We start from the raw sequence: 13,340 nt of genomic DNA, 5'->3' as shown, positions 1-13,340 counted from the left end.
TCAAGGGACGAGGAACATCATTCAGGCTCCACCGACAGAAAGGCTCACTTGACTTTGGAAAACAGATTCAAAGGGATTGAGGGCAATCTGGTCTGAGTTATTAAAGGTTGATTTTTAAAGCGGAGATTGACAGATGCTTGATTAGCAGTGGTGTAAACGGTTGTGGGGAGAAGGCAGGAGAATGGGGGTGAGAGGGAAAGAGAGATCAGCCATGATCGAATGGCCTTATTCTGCTCCTATGACTGATGAACTTGAAGTTGACCATGTGTGGAAACAGATTAATCTGTGGAAAGATTTTGAGTTAATTTATACTCAACAATGCAATCCAATGAGGTGATTGTACACCAGATCTATCGAGGGCCCTCTGTGTCTGGTATCATCCATGTTTCAACTAGGTTTCAGTAAGGCCTTCATCCAAGCTTGAGGATCACCTGATATCTGCCTTAGACCATTCTCCACTTTAACCCATTGTTTGCCTTGACCCATTGTGTTCCTTTGTACGCTGTAAAACATTCTAAGAACTTTCCAATAACTCCCAGCTCCTATGTAATGTATTGGTTGCTTGTCAGAGATTACATTGACTCTATTCAACTTCATCAGCAGTTGTGCTGTTTCCAAAACTGGGGAGATAGTTTTTACGTTCTCTGATTGATTATTTTCAAATTGCTCGCGATGCTTTAAAAAAATGTTTGTATTATTTACAATCTCGTCTCTGCGTTGATATAACGGAGAGGTAAAATGACAAACAAATTTTCAGGACACAAAGTGCTGGAGTAGCTCAGTGTGTCAGGCAGCATCTCTGCAGAACATGGATGGGTGATGTTTCGGGTTGGGACCCTTCTCAAGTCAGAAGAATGAGGAAAGACTGGGCTTGTATTCACTGGAGTTTAGAAGGATGAGAGGGGATCTTATAGAAATGTATAAAATTATAAAAGGACTGGACAAGCTAGATGCAGGAAAAATGTTCCCAATGTTGGGGGATTCCAGAACCAGGGGCCACAGTCTAAGAATAAAGGGGAGGCCATTTAAGATTGAGATGAGAAAAAACTTTTTCACCCAGAGAGTTGTGAATTTGAGGAATTCACTGCCACAGAAGGCAGTAGAGGCCAATTCACTGGATGAATTTAAAAGAGAGTTAGATAGAAGTCTAGGGACTAGTGGAATCAAGGGATATGGAGAGAAGGCAGGCACGGGTTACTGACTGTGGATGATCAGCCATGATCACAATGAATGGCGGTGCTGGCTCGAAGGGCCAAATGGCCTTCTCCTGCACCTATTTTCCATGTTTCTATATACTAATTGATGGTTGGAAGCATCTTATTGAGACAATCTAGATTCAGAGCACTTTTGTTCAGGTAGATGCTGAGAGGTTATACTATGAATGATCATAGAACACTGATCATAGATCAGTCTGAAGAAGGGTTTCGACCCGAAACATCACCCATTCCTTCTCTCCCGAGATGCTGCCTGACCTGCTGAGTTACTCCAGCATTTTGTGAATAAATACCTTCGATAGAACAGTAGAATGCAGGAGCAGGGCCTTCAGCCTGTGCTGAGTACGATGTCTCTGCTGAGCATGATGCCATGTTAAATGAATGTCCACTGTCTGAACATCATCCATCTCCTTCCATTCCATGTTCTCCAGGTGCTCCGGTTTCCTCCCACATCCCAAAGACGTGTGGGTTTGTAGGTTAATTGGCCTCTGTAAATTGCCCGAAGCATGTAGGGAGTGGATGAGAAAGTAGGATGACATAGAAATCACATAGAATGGGTGATTGATGGTTGGCGTGGACTCGGTGGACTGATGGACCTGTTCCCATGCCGTATCCTTCAATCAATTCAATTCAATTTATCAATCGGCAAAGATATTTCTCACGTTGGACCTGTTTTTAAAGACTGAAAGTGTCTGTACTTTGTGCAGGAGAGTGGTGCTGAGCTACAGGATCATCCCTGGTCTTGTGGAATGGTGCAGCAGGCCTGATGGGCCGAATGGCCTAGTTGGTGGGCTTGGCAGGTAGAGGGCAGTGGAAGATGGAATCCCACCTGCTGCCGCATTGGTTAGGGTTGGATCTACCCCTGCTCAGCTCCCTCTCCCCAGTCCCACCTCATCCCATCCCCTCCAACCTACTCCAGAACACTCACTGCTGGGGAGTGGCTGAGAAGCCATAAATACCCACGGCTGCCGACAAGGTTAAAAGAACAGTCCGGAGACCTGAAACCTCACTAACACCTGTTCTCCGGAGATGCTGCCTGACCCACTGAGTCACTCCGGCACTCTGTGTCTTCTCAGGTGAAAAGATCCCCTCACTTTACAATTTTGCACCATGGAGCCAATATTGCACAGGTGGACACCATTTGTCTCACATGCCAGAACTGCTGTATCTTTAAATCAATCAATTCAAGTTATCAATCTCCTGATTGAATCCCACCAGCCAGCACTGGGTCCACAGCCCAGTGTCCCTCACCCATGGTAACGGGATCTACGCTCCCACCACCTTCTGGGCAAATACATTCTTCCTCATCTCCCCTCTCATCCTCCATCAATCACTTCTGGGTTGTCACCCTCTGATGAGGGGTCAAAATCAACCTCAACCTCCTGCTTGAAGTATATAAATGATAAGAGTCGTGGACAGGGTGGACGTGTCAAGGACCAGAGGCATAGTGTTAAGGGGAGAGGGGCAACGTTTAAAGACGACCTGTGGGGCAATTCATTTCTACCCACAGAGGGCGTTGGGTGCCTGGAACACGCTGCCAGGGGTGGTGGTGGAGGCAAATACAATCGTGGTGTTGAAGCTCATTGTGGCTCGTGGCAGCAAGAAGGCAAGTCCAAAGGCTCAACTGGTGACACGAATCTCCCACAATAACCGATGGTGCAGCAGGTGGAGCCACTGCCTCACATCGCCCGACACCCCGGTTCGATCCTGGCCTCGGGTGTTGTCTGAGTGTGGAGTTTACACATTCACCCTCTGACCACCTGGGTTTCCTCCAAGTGCTTCAGTTTCCTCCCACATCCCCAAAAACGCGCTGGTTTGTAGGTTAACCGACCCTCTGTAAAATTGCCCCATAATGTGTCGGGAGTGGATGACAAAGCGGTATAACATCGAACTCGGGTGATCGATGGTCAGCGTGGACTTTGTGGGCTGAAGGCCCTGTTTCCTCTCTGAATCTCCAACAATAGCCACTGTAATCAGCATATGCACATTCACCTGCAGACCGCTGAAGATGTGGGTCACAAAGAAAAAGGTAGATATAAATGAATGGAACTGCAAGGGTTAAATGGTGGCGCGTGTTCACCTGTTCAGCAACTGGCACTAAGTGCATCAGTTGCCTGCCAATTCCAAAGCTCTTCCTTGAACAAACTCAATGTCAAGGCACCCCTTCCTTGAAGGAATTGTGCCTGGCAACAGAATGATGAAAGACCTGGAGAATGGATGTGGAGAGGTTGTTTCCAATAACGGGAGAGTCTAGGACCAGAGGGCACGGCCTCAGAATAGAGGACATACCTTTAGAATGGAGATCAAGGAGGAATTTCGTTAGCCAGAGGGTAGTAAATTTGTGGCACCAATTGTTCCAGATGGTTGTGGAGGCCGTCTTTAGGTATTTTTAAGGCGGAGATTGATAGGTTCTTGATTAGTAAGGGTGTCAAAGGTTACGGGGAGAAGGCAGGAGAATGGGGTTGAGAGGGAAGAATAGATGGTGGAGCAGACTCGATGGGCCGAATGGCCTAATTCTGAACCTATGTACCATGACCTTACGGTCTAAGCCACTGTTGTTGGCCTCCAGTTGCCACTGAGAATGACACCTCAAGCTGGTTCCAAGTGCCCGAGCACTTGGCAAAATAATCCTCCACATATTCCTGGGCAAATATCCAGATGAACAATTTTGGCACCATGTTAACAGCTGACTGGCATCACGGTCAGAAGCTGACACAGCAGCACAAGACCAATCGAGGCTTCAATCCCGATATAAATGAGCCATGGAGACCTTCTCAACAGGAGGGACTCTCCATGAAACCTAAAGTCTTAATAAATCAACCTCATGCAGGTATCAAGGAGCTTCATTCACTTTTATTCACGCCGTCAGAGTGACTCACAATTGAGCCAAGAGAGAGTCGGGAGTGTTTAGTTAACAGCGTTGTAACCACAGCACTTAACAGATAATATAATAAACAAACATTAAAAAACAGTTCAATAAATAGAAAATCCAATAGAGTGTAAAAAAAACCCTCAAGTTCAGAGTTTAGTTGGGAGATGGTAGGGTTCAACAGTCTGATGGTCGAGGGGAAGAAACTGTTCCTGAACCTGGATGTTACGCTTTTCAGACTCCTGTACCTGCTTCCTGCTGCCAGGCATGGCAGGAAAAGCAGGAACACACTGCATTGGCAGCAGGCACTGATGTTATTTGAGGGCCAATTCTGTGCTCGATCCCTCATAGAAACCTCATAGCTTCATTTTGCAATAAGCAGTAAAGGGCACCTGTCAGTGTGGCAAGTCTTGCACGAACACAAAACCACGATGGGAAAGTTAGCAAGAGACTGTGAGCATTGATGATCAGGATTGTGCGGTGATGTTTTGTAAAGGTGAATGTGGTGTTGAGGGGCAGGAGGAATGGCCTAGCAAAGTGGCTCAGGAAGATGGTTAACACACTGGAGGTTTGTGCCAAAACAGACAAGGCGCAGTGGGTAAATATTAAGGCCACACAGTGGCGCAGCGGGTAGAGCTGCTTCCTCACAGTGTCAGAGAGCCCCGGTTTGATCCTGACCTTGGGTGCTGTCTGTGTGGAGTTTTCACATTCTCCCCGTGACTGCGTTGCGGTTCCTCCAGGTGCTCCGATTTCCTCCCACATCCCAAAGATGTGCGGCTTTGTAGGTTAGTTGGCCCTCTGTAAATTGTATCTGGTGTGTAGGGAGTGGATGAGAAAGTGGGATGACATCAACCTAGTGTGAACGGGCGATGGACGGTCGGCCTGGACTCGGAAGGTCGAAGGGCTGTTTCCATGCTGTATCTTTCGATCATTCAACTAGGGAGGGCACTGGAGTTCATCAAGGCTGCAGATAGGGCAAGGAAGGATGTGAAAATGAGGAGGAATGTAATGCTCTTAACGCCAGGCAGCCAATGAAGATGAGGAATATGAACCAATCCAGGCTGGAAGGGGCTCTTTACTTCTGAACGAGTTGGAGAAGCTTTTTGATGGGACATTGGAAGTCACCCAGCAGCAAGCTGGAGAAACGACTAAAAATATGGACAAAAAGTTCAGTAGCAATGGGGAAGAAGAACTCAAAGCGAATACTGACACCAGCATTGAAATAAAACCAACTGCTTAAAGCCAGGTTTGGTCAGATGGTCTGTAAATTATTTCAGAGAAAGATGCCGATCTATTAATGTTTGAAATCCATCCTGGGCAAATCAGTCAGGATTTGCGAAGCAGGTTGTAATGGATTCAACTGAACAGCATCCACGGTGAGAGAGAGAGACGGACATGGGCCAGAAACATGAACTTGGTTTCTCTCTCTCTCTCTCCACACACACTGCCTGGCCCGGCTGAGTGTTTCCAGCATTTCCTGTTTCTGTTTGAGTTTTTCAGCACCTGTGAAATTTTTGAGGGGCAGTGAATGTTGGGAGTGGAGACACCGTCTATCATTGAAGAGCAAGTTGATGCCTGATGAATATGGTAGAGCGGATGGCTTACATTGATTTGGTGTGTACAGCTCAGAGTATCCTAGGGCCAGTTCAACAACCTGTCCCATCTCTGATCATGAACAGTTTGACCAGAAACTCATTGAACAGGCAGCAATCCGTTAACTACTACACCTACTTTTTTCCCTTACAATTTCTGCTAACGTTTATAAAATTGGGTGGTTGGCAAACTGTTACGTACTTTGTATTTGCAAAAGAAAAACATTTTTGATGTAAATTTTATAGGCTTGTAAATTTGAATGTCTGTAACTGACAAATGCAGTGTAATATAAAGCGTGATGAAATCAGAAGCTCGTTGTTTATTGAGATGAACAAAGGATTCTTAAACACGAATTGCTGTATATTAAAGGGATGTGTGGTTCTTCACAAGGTCCAGTATCAGTCGATTATTGTCACGTGCACCGAGATACAGTGAAAAGCTTTTGCATGCATTCCAGTCAAACCATACGATGCATAAGTACAATCACACACAATGCACAGGTACAACAGATGGTGAAAGGTGAAAAATACCGGGCGCACAATATAATTTAAAAAACATTATACCATTGCAGAGAAAGTGCAGATTTTTTTTTAAAGTGCAGCGTGCTCAGTGAGGTAGGTTGGAAGATCCAAGATCTTTCGCAGAGAATGTGGTAATTTTCTTTGTTAACAAATTCCAGCCTTAGGTTCTTCTTAATGAGTCCACATTACAAAATTAGAAATTGAGCTGAACACACTTCTTGGCATCTGCAGACAATGGCGTCTTGTGCTTGGTGGTGGAAAGATTGGTGGAAACAGGGACGCGACGTGAACGCTCTTTCCTTGACCCCAGCATCAAGTTGAAAGGCACTGGGAGGAGGGTGATGGCTGTCTGTCTGCTGGAGGATCCCGCTGGTTTATCCCATCATTAACATCCCTGCACACCCTGTGTTGCTGTTTAGAGTCATACAGCAGCACAACAGGCTTTTCAGCCCAACATGCCCACACCGGCCAATGTGTATCATCTACACTAGTCCCATCTGCCTGCATTTGGTCAATAGCCCTCTAAACCTGTCCTATCAATGTACCTGTTTGTTAATTGTTTCTTAAACGTGGCAATAGTCCCTGCTTCATCTAACTCCTCTGGCAACTCATTCCACACACACACACACACCTCTCTCTGTGTGAAAAGGTTACCCCTCAGGTTCCTATTAAATATTTTCCACTTCACCTTAAACCTATGTCCTCTGGTTCTCGATTCCCCTACTCTGGGCAAGAGACTGTGCATCTACCTGATCTATTCCTCTCATGTTTTATACCATCACCTTCCGCTGCCTTGGCTCCTGACACCAGATTTCTTTGCTGCAACCTCTCCCCCTCACTGTCATTCAAGAGCCAATAGCCTCCGCAAAACCGCCCTGTTTCACCAAATTTTAATCATCCCTCCAAATGTTCAGCCTTTGGTCCAGCCACAGCTCCTGCTGTTCACACTGCTGTGGGGGGGCTTTGAACACAGCTCCATGTTCAGAATGCTTCATCAGAGATGGATAGTGGGTAAATGGAACGAGCTGCTAGAAGAAGTTTAATTTAGTTTATTGTCAGGTGTCACGAGGTGCTGTGAAAAGCTTTCTCGTTACATGCTACCCAGTCAGCGGAAAGACTACAGCTGATAACAATCAAGCCGTCCACAGTGTACAATAACAACACTCAAAAGACATTCAGACAGATACATAGACAGGAAAGGTTTAGAGGGATAAGGGCCAAACAGGACTAGCTTAGATGAGGCATCTTGGTCGGCATGGATGAGTTGTGCCAAAGGGGCTGTTGTATAACTCTTATGTCCAAACGGTGGGCTGTGTATAGTGTGGAGTTGGTGTGGTGAGGAGCTCTGATACTCGAAGGTGATCAGGACCCAAGGCCTTGTCGATGGTAGAGTTGAACCTTCCTCTGGTTGAAGACTCCCCTCCACCGCGCCCCAGGGCAGAGATGATGGAGGATGTAGATTGAGGAGAGCGTTGCCAGGGTGTGTGGGCACAGTGAGAGCTGGGTGCTCTGAGAGAGACCACGATTGGGCAGACATGCTAAGGGAAGTGTAGAAGTCTCGGTAGTCCCTCCTCAGCCTCTTTGCCTGCAAAAGACATCCTTGCCTTCGATGGTCTCCAGAGCACTGCAACTCAGACAATACTTCTTAACACTCCCCCCCACCCAAACCCCTCTCCTGCCCTGTCATGCTCCAGTGCCATCACCTCCTCCCTGCAATATGGTGACCTGAACCCCAGACATGGCCTCACCAGGCTCCAATCCCCACCCCCCCCCCCCTGCTATGGAATTCCATGTCCATTCTACGAGTGAGGACACAAGGAATTGCAGACGCCGAAATCTTGAGCAAAGAACAAAGTGCTGGAGGAACACAGCAGTTCAAACAGCAACTGTGGAGAACATGGGTAGATGATGTTTCAGGTCAGGACCCTTCTTCAAACTGATTCAGGCTGTGGAGTCCAAGTCAGTGTTTATTTTGTAAGGCGGAGATTGACAGATTCTTGATTAGTAAGGGTGTGAGGGGTTATGGGGAGAAGGCAGGAGAATGGGGTTGAGAGGGAAAGATAGCTCAGCCATGATTGAATGGCAGAGTAGACTTGATGGGCCGAATGGCCTAATTCTCCTGCAAGAACTTAGAAACTTATGAAGTGTCTAACCTAGTGAGCTTTCAGGATTTGTTGGATAGTGGATGTTTGGAGTGTTACTGGTTGCCTCGATGTTCAGTAACGTTTACGGACTGAGGCCTCATACACTGTAAACCCAGAGCCCAGAGTGAAGGACGGAACTGGCAAAATGAATGCTCCCACCGACCCTGGCTTCAGGCAGCACAGGGTGAAACAGAGAGATGCTCACCTTCAATGCGCGGGTGCAAGTCAGGCCCACCCGCTGCAGTTGCATCCGTGGTTTGCCTCGTTCCTCTGGCCTCTCAGTGCGGAGACGACTGCCGTTAACATTGGCCGAGGGGCGAGGAACTCCTCTGCCCTCTGGGGCACCTCTCCTGCTGCCTTAAGTTTAGTTTAGTTTAGTTTAGAGACACAGCGCGTTTAGTTTCGGGGCCATCGAGTCCGCACCGACCAGCGATCCCCGCACATTAACACTATCCTACACGCGCTGGGGACAATTTACATTTATACCAAGTCAATTAACCGACACACCTATATGTCTTTGGAGAGTGAGAGGAGAAAACCCAGGCCGTCACGGGGAGAAAGCACAAACTCCGTACAAACAGCACCTGTGTCTCTGGCGCTGCAAGCGCTGTAAGGCAGCAACTCTACCGCTGCACCACCGTGCCGCCCTGGGCTGCATCTACCCACAGGACGTCCCATCACATCTGCCCACCGCACGGTATCGTCCTGGGATATGTGGCTGCATACACTGCAAATTGTGCTCCAGGATTCACAAACCTTTTATGTGGAAGGGGGCTGTACAACTGTGAGGGTAAGTTACATTTTATGCACCATGTGTGCTTCCAGTCGTGTTCTCAATTATTTAAGATGTTTTTAGATATTTTTAATTAAAACATTATTTTAAGAATTAATCATTTACTTCATCTTTAGTAGTTATTAAACATTTCTGACATCAAAGGGATTCAGAGATATTGAAAGCTATGGGGGGGGGGGGGGGGGTTTGACAGTCAGCAAAGCTGAGAGCGGGACCTTTCCCCACTGGGGCGGGGCTAGTCTCAGTTTATGGTGTGCCAATATTACGCCTAGGTGGTGGTGCATGGGGTCTCTCCAAGTGGCTACAGGTTGGTCTCAAACAGCCATGTTCCCACTCACTCTGAACCTGTGTCCCACTCAGCTACAGTTGTGCCGTTGCAACAAGTTGCCAGTTGAGGCAGGTACAATTAGATTATTTAGACGACATTTAGACAGGTACACGGGATAGAACATAGAATAGTACAGTACAGGAACAGGCATTTTGGTCCACAATGTCGGTGCCAAACATGATGCCAAGATAAACTAATCTCCTCTGTCTGCATGTGATCCATATCCCTCCATTCACTGCATATTCATGTGCGAATCTAAAAGTCTCTTAAATACCCCTATGGCATCTGCCTCCACCACCACCCTTGGCAGCGTGTTCTTAGCACTCACCACCCTCTTGCCCTGCGTTTGTTTGCACTTTGCCCGTCTCACCTGAAAGCCACGCCCTCTAGACGTTGACATTTCCACCCAGGCAGAAAGGATCTGACTGTCTACCTTTTCCATGTCTCTCATAATCTGATGTACTTCTATCAGGTCTCCCCTCAACCACCAGAGATCCAGAGAAAACAAATCCGAGTTCTGGCCAACTTCTTCTTATAGCTAATACCCTCTAATCCAGGCAGCATTCTGGTAAAGCCTCCTCTCCACCCTCTCCAAAGCCTCCACATCCCTCCTGTAATGGGTCGACCAGAACTGCACGCAATACTCACCTATGTCCTATAGAGCTTCGTTATGAAGGTCCACTGCCGTACTATGTACAGATGCTGTCAGTGGCACAGCCAGCCCGGGTTTACTAGATGAAGTTAACAAAAATGTAATTGCAAAACATCTTTAATATAGCAGTAATATCCCACGGAGGCTCTCCTCATCTCCCAGTTCTCAAGCTAACAGTGTAAAGTTGTTCAGCTGTCCCCCAACATGATCCATGTTCACAACTATTCCCCAACGTGATAAAAATCAGACAGCAAGTTCAGAATATTCACACTGGATCTCCCAACCATCCCGAAGGTGCTCTCCTGGTCCATGCTGATAATTTAAGCCTCAGTGATATTTTAATAGCAAAATCTGTCTTCATGAAACATGTTTCCAATAATATTCAGTAACAGCATGGGCGGCTGATGAGAGCTGCTGCCGCCTCACAGCACCAGAGACCCAGGTTCGACCCTGACCTCAGGTGCTATCTGTACAGACTTTGCATGTTCTTACTGTGACTGCGTGGGTTTCCTCCAGTTTCTTCCCACATCCCAAACATTTGCGGGTTTGTAGGTTAATTGGCCCTCTGGGCAAGTGCCCCGAGTGTGTAGGGAGTGGATGAGAAAGTGGGATAACATAGAACTAGCGAGAACGGGTGATCGATGGCTGGCGTGGACTCGGTGGGCTGACGGAGATGATTGTTCAATGAATAAGTTTCATATGGTGGTGACTTTGTAAATCTTTGTAACCAACAGAATGTGATTCATGATTGAGAGATGATAAATGATAATGCCTGAATGCTGTGGAGATTATTCCCTGAGGGTGTTTGCTATCTTTACAATCAACTGGATTGTTGCATTTTACCAGAGCAAAAAGACTGTAACAAAGTTCAATAGTACTTTATAAATTATTCACCAGCCCTAGGATACTGATAGTGTGTTAATAAATAAACCATTAACATCAGTACCAATGCTAGAATCATTTTATTTATTTATTTCAAGTGATTGTACTGTTTTTTTAGATGCACTGCGATCCATAAACATGTACCAAGTAAGAAGTTAGCTGCATCTGCAGTTCCTTGTTTTTCCATTTCACTGCTCCACTGTGAAATCTCAAGATTTCGCCACTTCAGGCATTGCCTGGCAACATGAGAGGCAACTTCTTCACACAGAGGGTGGTAGGTACAAGGACCAAGCTGCCAGGAGGAGCGTTAGAGGCAGATACAGCTACACCATTTAAAAGACCGAGTACATGGCGATGGGCTGGCATGGACAAAATGGTTTCCACACTGTATCTATATACTAAAACTCTTGTTTGTTTGTTCCTAAACTACAGCCAAAACGGTGTAAAATAGTGAGACAATTTTAGGCCCACCTTACTCACCTTCGTCCCTTTGATACTAATGGAAGAAGTTTCATTGAAATCGGTGTTATATTTTTTAAGTTATTCGCATTTTAAAGTTTAAATCTATCTCCTATGGAGGGAGGGAGGATAAGGGGGGTTGAGGAGGATGAAGGGGGGGGGGAGGAGGAGGGAGGTAGGGGGAGGGGGAAGTGGGGAGAGGGGGCTGCACCAATGCAGGAGAGGTTTGGGCCCAACGGGTCCACTTGGTCTAGTAGCTCAAGAACACTGGCACAAAACTGCTTGGGCTTTTGTGAATGATGGCAACACAGAAATGTGTATTTTTGATCCCATACATTGTGGCAAATTAAGTGAGTTTACTTAAATTGCTTACCTACAAATTTGGAATAAGATTAGGGATTTATGATTTTTTATTAAGCTTTTTCCATTGGAACAGGTGTGCCTGTGAGAATTCACACTCTTTTTGCCTATCGTGTTATTTGGGTAAAAAGCAAAGTGCTGGAGGAACTCAGCAGGCCAGCCAGCATCTGTGGAGGGAAATAGACATGGTTGTTTGGGTACACGGGAGACATAAGAAACTGCAGGTGCTGGAATCTTGAACAAAACACAAAGTGCTGGAGGAACTCAGAAGGTCAGGCAGCACAGGCAACTCAGAAGGTCAATGATCCCAGGAATGAGTAGGTTAACCTATGATGAGCGTTTGTCGCCACTGGGCCTGTACTCGCTGGAGTTTGGAAGAACCCGCATTGAAACGTACAGAATAGTGATCGGCTTGGATAGAATGGATGTGGAGAGGATGTTTCCACTAGTGGGAGAGTCTGGGACTAGAGGTTATAGACAATAGACAATAGGTGCAGGAGTAGGCCATTCAGCCCTTCGAGCCAGCACCGCCATTCAATGCGATCATGGCTGATCACTCTCAATCAGTACCCTGTTCCTGCCTTCTCCCCATACCCCCTCACTCCGCTATCCTTAAGAGCTCTATCCAGCTCTCTCTTGAAAGCATCCAACGAACTGGCCTCCACTGCCTTCTGAGGCAGAGAATTCCACACCTTCACCACTCTCTGACTGAAAAAGTTCTTCCTCATCTCCGTTCTAAATGGCCTACCCCTTATTCTTAAACTGTGGCCCCTTGACATGTTTCCTGCCTCTAATGTGTCCAATCCCCTAATTATCTTATATGTTTCAATAAGATCCCCCCTCATCCTTCTAAATTCCAGTGTATACAAGCCTAATTGCTCCAGCCTTTCAACATACGACAGTCCCGCCATTCCGGGAATTATGGCCTCAGAACTAAAGGACGTTCTTTTAGAAATGAGATGAGGAGAAATTTCTTTAGTCAGAGGGTGGTGAATCTGTGGAATTCATTGCCACAGAAGGCTGTGGATATTTTAAAGGCGGAGATATATAGATTCTTGAGGAGTACAGATATCAACGGCTATGGGGAGAAGGCAGGACAATGGGGTTAGGAGGGAGAGATAGATCAGCCATGATTGAATGGGGGTATTCCTATGACCTTATGATCTGTGGAGGGAATGAACAGGACGTTATGGGTTGGGACCCTTCTACATAAAGGTGTACAAGTCCCTTCTATTTGGGTGCTAATTTTTGCTGGCATTACAGAAAATAATCCCCTGATTAAATTAAACCTAGTCAATTTTGCACAAGTTTTTAAAAAAAAGTATAAATAACTAAACCTCAGGGACTAACATGTGTTGGGCTACAGTGCCATTCTGCGGAATGCATAATAACAATGAACAAAAATAAGGGTTATTGAGTGTCTTTGGAGATCGACAAGTTAATTGAATCATTAAGCGTCTGCACCAGATTGCTAATAAACGATGAAGAAGAAAACCCAGAGAGGTACACAGGAGAATCATCACTT

The sequence above is a fragment of the Rhinoraja longicauda genome, chromosome 31 (assembly GCF_053455715.1).
Source record: "Rhinoraja longicauda isolate Sanriku21f chromosome 31, sRhiLon1.1, whole genome shotgun sequence".
Taxonomy (NCBI): Eukaryota; Metazoa; Chordata; class Chondrichthyes; order Rajiformes; family Arhynchobatidae; genus Rhinoraja; species Rhinoraja longicauda.
Note: the sequence above shows the minus strand (reverse complement) of the source record.